We start from the raw sequence: 8358 nt of genomic DNA, 5'->3' as shown, positions 1-8358 counted from the left end.
AGGACACTTTGCAGGCAGGAAGGGACTGGAAAGCAGTATTCAATGTGATGAAGAGCAACCTACAACCAAGATTCCTCTATCTAGAAAAGCTATCCTTTGGAATGGAAGGGCAGATGAAGTGCTTCCCAGACAAGGTGAAGCTAAAGGAGTTCATCATCACCAAGTTATTATTATATGAAATGTCAAAGAGTCTTAAGAAAAAGAAGATCAAAACTATGAACACTAAAATGACAACAATTTCACAACTATCAACAACTGAATCTAAAAATAAAAACAGTGCTCGCTTCGGCAGCACATATACTAAAATTGGAACAATACAGAGAAGATTAGCATGGCCCCTGCGCAAGGATGACACGCAAATTCGTGAAGCGTTCCATATTTTTAAGGGTTTTGGACAGGCGAGATGTGCCTAGCACACCTTCTTACAAAGAAGCCTTTTTTTTTTTTTTTTTTTTTTCTTTCCCTAATATGGAACATTGAAAAATTAATCCCTGCCTTCTGTCATCTAGTAGTTATGGATTGAATGATGTCTTTTAACCCTTTTCGCCAAATCTGTTGCCCCCAGAACACAACAAGGACACCAGCCTGTTAAACCAAGCACGCCGTTGACTGGAGACAGCCAACTGACCTGGAGTCTGCACGATCCTTCCCCATGTGGGAAGGCCACCCTCCCCTCCACACCCCCACTCTTATTAGGGTTTTCTGGACCCAAGGGTAGGTAGGACGACGACCATGTCGAGCTTGAAGCAGCTAGAGGAGCTTGAGACCTTCGCCCATTGTCCTTTACAAGATTACAAAGGGTCCTAATATTTGAGGGGGGGGGATAGTTAATTTTTATGAACCAGGGGTATGGACTTGGGGGGGATTGCTGGGGGAGGGGGGTGCTGGGTGGAGGGGAGCAGGGGGGAGAAAATTGGAACTGTTGTAACAATATAATCAATAAAAACAGTGAACTAGTTAAAAATAAAAAATAAAAAAATAAAAATAAAAAAAAAATCCAGCTAAGCAAACCAGAATAGGAATAGAATCATAGATATGGGGATCATTTGCAGGGTTATCAGCTGGGAGGGGGGAGGGGGAGAAATGGGGAAATAGTACAAGCATAATGAGTTGGTACAAAATAGACAGGAGGAAGTTAAGAATAATATAGAAAAGGGTGAAGCCAAAGAACTTATATGCACAACCCATGGAAATGAACTAAGGGGGGTGGGATTGCTGGAGGGAGCAGAGGGGAGCAAAGGGGAAAAAATTGGAAGTTCTGTAACAACATAATCAATAAAACATACTTAAAAAAAAAGAGAGAAACCATTCAAACGTAAAGATACTAAAAGAGTGAAAATAAAGCATAGGAGAAGATATACTTGACAAAGAGTATTGAAAGAGGAAGGTTGGTAGTTATATTAATATCAGAAAAATATTACTCTTAAGCAAAAAGCTTTATAGTAAAGAGGGAGATAATGATAAAAAGTTTAATTCACAAGAAAGATATAACAACCTTAAACTTGTATATAACCTGTACGGTAGCTTCAAAATATATAAAACAATATATATAAAAGAACAACAAAGAAAAATGAACTAATTTACATCCTAGTGGGAAGCTTTAGTATTTTCTCTTAAATGTTTGATAGCTCAAGCAACAGGAAAACAAAAGAATATGAAGGCTTGGGCAAAGCATTTAGCAAGCTTGATCTAATGGCTCTATATAGAGTTCTATACTTGAGAAATGGAAAAGAGATTTTTTTCAAGCATACTTGAAACATTTAAGAAAATTGTCTACATGTTATGCCAAAAACCAAGTCTCAAGAAGTCTCAATATCTTATGGGTTACATACTATGACTATAAAGAAAATAAGTAATAAAAGCAAAAAGATGACTAAAAAATAATCCTGTCTTTGGAGATTTAAAGATACTCTTCTAAATAACTCAGGATCAAAGAAGAAATCATAATGGAAATTAGAAAATGCTTAATATTAATTGATAAGTCTAATATTGCATTTAAAATATAAGGAATAAGTTAAAACAGTAGTTAGAGGTGGTTAGAGATGGTTAAAGGAATATATATAACCTATATACCTATATATTAGGAAAGAAGAAAATCTGATTAGTAGCAATATAAACATTCAAATTATGAAATTAGAATAAAAGGATAATCTTTTAAAAAGTAGAAGGGATGTATTAATAAAGAGCAGAATTAATGGATCAGGAATATGAGATAAAATAGAGAGGAGTAACAAAGCTGAAAGTTGTTGCTTTAGAAAGGTTGATGAAGTTGAGAACTGCCAGAAAGAATGACTAAGAAATAAAGAGAAAAGGCACAAAAACATTAGAAATAAGAAAGAGGATTTAACTACTTGTTGTGGATTGAATTGTGTCTTCCCCAAAAGATATGTTCAACCTCCATTACCTGTGAATGTAACCTTATTAGGAAATAGAATCTTTGCAGCTGTTATCCCGTGAAGATGGGCCATTCAAGTGGGTTCTGTCCTCTGTGACTGCTGTCCTTATAGAAGGGAAGAGACCCAGACATAGACACAGGGGGGACACCTTGGAGACATGAAGGCAGTGATTGAAGCGATGTGTCTGTAAATCAAGAAACCCCAAAGATTGCCAATCACCATCAGAAGCTAGGACAGAGGCCTGGGATAGATTCTCCCTCAGAGTCTTCAGAAGGTACCAACTCTCTTGACACCTTGATTTTAGATTCCTACCCTCCAGAACTATGAGACAATACATTTCTGTTGTTTTAAGGCACCCAGTTTCTGGTACTTTGTTATAGCAGCCCTTGCAGCAGGAATGAAAATAGAAGAGAATATTATGTCATCTATTGCCAGTAAATTTGAAAACTTAAATAAAAATGAGAAATTGCCAGCAAAATATTAATTGACAAAATGGAATCGAGAGGAAATGGAAAACCATTAAATTTGGGTGATGAGCAGTTAACAATCTTCGTACATAGAAAATATCAATCCCAGATGATTTTAGAGGTGAGTATGCCAAACATTAAAGGAAAAGATAATTTCAATATCATTTTAATTCTTCTATAGTTTAGAAGAAAAGAGGACATTTCTTAAGACATTCCATGAAGCCAATATAACCTTGATACCAAAATCAGACATACTTGTCAGAGAAAAAATAATCACAGAACCATCCCACTAATGAATATAGATGCAAAAATACTAAATAGAACATTAACATATTTACACTAGCCACATAGAAAAAAGATAAATTATGACCCAGTTGGATTCATTCCATAAATGCAAAGCTGGTTCAGCATTAGAAAATTTCTAAATGTAGTTCCCTACATAGCACTTCATTAAAAGAAGAAAAACCATGCGATCATCTCAATAGAGACAGAAAATATTTGACAACATTCAATATTTGTTTTATGATAAAAATTCCTAGTCATTCTCCGATTAGGAATGAAAGCTGACTTCCTTAACCTGATGAGGGTTTTTTTACACACACTCATGAATCGTGTGAGCTTGGTGCATTCACACACAAGCACAGTTAGAGTAACTACATATCGCATTGTAAAGCATAAAACTTTGTCTTTCGAATCAGTAATAAGCTAAGGTTATTTGCTCTCAATATTTTTTTTGAAGTTTTGAATTTTGTTTATTGATTGATTTTAGAGAACCCACAACCTTGGTATATCTGGACGATGCTCTAAATAACTGAGCTACCTGGCCAGGGCTGCTGTCATTGTTTTTATTCATGTTGTTGGAAGTTCTAACCAGCACAGACACTCCTCGTTTTCGTGTGCTTCACTCGACTGTGCTTCACAGATGGTGTGCTTTTATTATAAATCGAAGGTCTGTGGCAATCCTGTGTCCAGGAAGTCTACTGGTGCCAATTTTCCAATGGCATATGCTCACATTGTGTCTCTGTGTCACGTTTTGATAATTCTTGCAATCCTTCAAAGTTGTTTTAAAAGATTTTATCAAACTTTTTCCATATCGTATTTGTTATTGTGATCTGTGATGTCAGTATTGTAATTGTTTTGGGGCACATGCATTGCTCCCATATAAGATGGTGAACTAAACCAATAAATGTATGTGTTCTTCTTGTCTCGCTGACTGGCTGTTCCAGCTCTCTCTCCTTCTCCTCAGGCCTCCCTCCCTATTCCCTGAGACACAACAATATTGAAATTAGGCTAGTTAATAACCCTATAATGGCCTCTAAGTGTTCAGGTGAAAGGAAGATCAGTTGATGTGGCAAAATTCATTGCTGTTTTATTTTAAGAATTTGCTACAGCTAACCCAGCTTTAGCAACCCCAAACTCAATCAGTCAGCAGCCATCAACATCGAGGGGAGACCCTCCATCAACACAAAGATTACAACTCACTGAAGGCATTTTTTTTGGTGATAAAGTATTTTTAATGTAGGTATTATTTTTAATAGGCATAATGCTGTTTCACACTTAATAGATTACAAGATAGTGTAAAAATGACTTTTATATGCAGTTGGAACCAAAAAGTTTACATGACTCACTTTCTTGCGAAGTTCGATTTATTGCAGTAGTCTGGAGCCAAATCTGCAACATCTCCAAGGTATGCCTATATAGTATGCAAGAAAAAAAAGGAAGTTATAAATAATAGAAAGGAAAGAAAAAAACTATCATATTTTCAGTTTATATGATTGTCTACATAGATAACATAAGCTGTTCTTCAGACAAATTACTAGGATAAATAACAAAGTTTATCAAAGTTGTCAGATCAAATATCACTATACAAAAGTTGACTTTATGCAACATCAAAGCCCAGATAATTTAATTTAAAAAGATAACACAAGGGCAACAAAGAATAAGATACCCAGGAATATATTTAATAGATGTTCAAGGCTTTTATGAGGAAAAGTATAAAACGTTACAAAACTTCATGTGGAATACCTCAATGAAGCGAAGAGACAAGCCATGATTCTGGGTAGGAAGACATAATACTGTAACAATATAGATCCTCCTCAATTTGGTTTATTTTAGATTCAGTGAAATTACAATAAAAGCCCCAACAGGTGGAAATTATATTTTGGTGGGTTATGGCAACCTGATTCAAAAATTTCCTTGAAGCACAACAGACCAAGAATAGCTGAGAAACTCCTGAAGAAGTCCAAGCAAGAAGCTTATCCTGTTAGATATCAAGACTTATAAAAATCAGTGCTAATTAAGATAATTGATACTGATGAAGAGACAGACAAATAGATCAAGGGAAAAAGATAAAGTCCAGAAACCATGTCATACATTTTTAGAAACTTAATATATGGCAGAACTGCCATTGAACATCAGTGGAGAAAGTACAGACGACCCAATAAATGACGTGGGGTCATTGGTAATCCATATGAAATTGTATCTGCTCTTGACATACACACACACATACATTTTAAATGAATTAAAAATTTAAATATGAAAGTCAACATGGTAAATCTTTTATGAAAACATTAGCGAGTGTCTTTATGACTTCAGAACTTAGAAGGAGTTTATAAACACGCAAAATTATGATACAAAAATGAATGGACTGGTAGTTTTGGATATGGTAAAATGAAGAATTTCTGGCCATCAAAAATCACTGTTAAGAGAAGAAGATACATACACACTATGAGAAATAATACCCATGCAACCAAAAAGAGTTAGTATTCAGAATAAAGAATTCATCAAATTATTAAGAAAAACATAACTTCATAGAAAAATGAGCAGAAACACAAACAAACATTTTCTAAGAAAGAAAAGCTGAATAACTAAAGAACATAAGAATGTCCAATACCTCTAATCCCCAGGGATGTGCACAATAAAACCACAAGTACAATTTTAAGTTAAAAACTCTGGCAGTCCCATGTGTTGCAGGTAGTGTGAAACACTGAATACTCCAGTGCACTGCTGCTGAGGTTGACAGCTGGAACAGTTACTTTAGATCTTATTTCATGGAAATGAGGATGCATATACCCAGAGACTCAGCAATTCTATACACAGGTTCAAATCCTGGGAAACTGTTGCACAGGTGCACTATTAAACATGTACGAGAATGCTTATAGAAACATACTTTTAAGGTAGCTAAAACCTAAAAGAATCTAGATGTTAACCACAAGTAGAATGATAAAAAGCTGGGGTACAGACATATAAAGGAATACTATACAGTCGTGACAGTGAAGGGACTAGAGGTATTTACATCAACATTAATGGATCCAATATTATTGTTGTAAAAAAGTAAACAAAAATACAGGCACTGTACATCCATTTATTTAAATATGAAAAAATATATACTATAAAGTTACAACTGTCAAGCCATTATGGTTTTGCCCTAGTATGGAATAAAGATGTAGATCAATGAAACAGAATAGTGAGTCCAGAAATACACCCACACATAATGTGGTCAATTCATTTTGACAACAGTACCAAGACAATCCATTGAGAAATTATAAGCTTTTCAATGAAAGGTGCAAGAACATTTGGGCTTGTATATGAAAAAATGAATGGACCTTGATTTGTACTTTACTCCATAAGTAAAAACTACCTTGAAATGTGTCATAGACCCACACATAAAACCTAAAACTTCCAGAAGAAAACGGGAGAAACATCTTTGTGACTTTAGGTAATGCAAAGATTTTTTTTTTAGGACACAAAAGCATTAACCATAAAAGAAAAACTGACAAAATGGACTTCAAAACTAAAAACTTCTTTTCTATGAAGGATACTACTAGGAGAAGAAAAATATATCATAGACTGAGAGAAAATATTTGCAAAATATGTATTTGATAAGGTATTGGTATCCAAAATATAGGGGAAAAAAATGCTCACAACACAATAATAAGAAAACAAACAACCCAACAAAGAGCACCAACGATTTCAACAAACAGCTCCCCAAAAAAGAGATAGAAATTGCCAAAAAATAAAAGATAAATTAAAAAGTACAGGAAAAGATGTTCGAGTTCATTAGTCACTAAGAACATGCAAATTCAACCACAACAGATGCCATACCTACCTATTACGCTGGTTAAAATAAAAACTGACAAGAAAATGTTGGCAAGGACACAGAGCAACTAGAACTCTTACACATTGTTGGTAGGTATGCAAAGTGGATACAGCAACTTTAGGAAATGATTTGACTGTTTCTTATAAAATTAAACATGTATCTGTCATGTATTTGTCAGCAATCCCACCCAAGAGAAATGAAAGGATATGTTTACACAAAAACGTGTGCACAAGTGTTATAGTAGCTTTATTTATCATTGTCAAAAACTGGAAACAACCCAATGGTCACTGGTGAATGAAAAACAAACTGTGACATTGGAGTATGGCTCAGCAATAACAAGGAATGAACTATTGATAGGTATCACAACTAGAATAATTTTCAAAAGCATTATGTTTGCCAAGCACAAGAAGTCAGGCTCAAAGGCTGTATCTTGTATGATTCTATTTCTATGATGTTCTGGAAAAGGCAAAGCTATAGGGCTGCAAAACAAATGGGCAGTTTCCAAGACCTGGGTGGGGGTGGGGAACTACCCACAAAGGAGCACAGGGAACATTGTGGGTGTGGAAAATGTCCTGCACCTGGATCATGCTGGTGGATACACAATGGGGTTTGTCAAAGTTCATGGACACTAAACTGAAAAGGTTGAATTTTACTGCATATAAATTATACTTCATCTATCTGATTTTTAAAGAAAAGAACCATAAGCTACTTAGGAACATGTTCATGAATGGCAAAGCTCTTTTTAGAAGCAGTTACTTTTCAGAGTGAGCGAGTTCAGTAAGATTCGGGAAAGGCACATGCATCAGGGACTGCAAAAGTTGGGTGGGGTTCTGCATCTTAAGGTGGAAATGGAATGGAAATGAATTTTTAAGACAAGATTATATTACTTGGAAGAAAAGGATGAAACACCCTGACCTCTTGGTTGGGAATCATTCACCCAGCTCGGAGGGGCCTAAAGAATTGGGAGTGACTGAAGATGTGGAATCGTGGGAATAAAAGAGAAGATGCTCACTTTGTTTATTGTCCCCCAGCCTAAGTCTCCAGTCTTCCTTGCTGAGCAATTGCAGAGGTAGCTGGACATGCACACGCCCCTTAGCGCCATCCTGATCCTGCCCTTGGAAGTGAAGAAGGCAACTGGTCACAGAGGGAGCCTCAGGCAGATGACCATTCTGATCTCTTCCCCACCTTCCCCACCAAACACAATTTCTTACCTAAAAAGATGCTGAAGAGGAAAGTCCTTGAAGGCAGAAATGACATGAAGTAATGGAAAGAATATGAACTTCGGAGTCAGAACAAGTTTTGAGTCCAGGATACTTTACTAAGTGAATGCCCTTGGGCAAGCTAATGAACCATCTGGAGTCTCTATTTCCTTGATAATAAGAATGGGCATGTAATC

The 8358-nt window shown here is 35.8% G+C and overlaps 1 non-coding gene across 1 annotated transcript; it reads left to right on the top strand.

The window, feature by feature from the left end:
* The first annotated feature begins 276 nt into the window (after positions 1 to 276).
* Positions 277 to 383, top strand: LOC150012551 (U6 spliceosomal RNA). Its single transcript, XR_016510847.1, has one exon. It is a non-coding gene; the product is annotated as a U6 spliceosomal RNA (small nuclear RNA).
* The last annotated feature ends 7975 nt before the right edge of the window (positions 384 to 8358 follow it).

This window comes from Furipterus horrens, unplaced genomic scaffold (genome assembly GCF_987537825.1).
Source record: "Furipterus horrens unplaced genomic scaffold, mFurHor1.1.pri manual_scaffold_4, whole genome shotgun sequence".
NCBI lineage: Eukaryota > Metazoa > Chordata > Mammalia > Chiroptera > Furipteridae > Furipterus > Furipterus horrens.
This window is presented reverse-complemented; position numbering and strand designations above follow the sequence as displayed.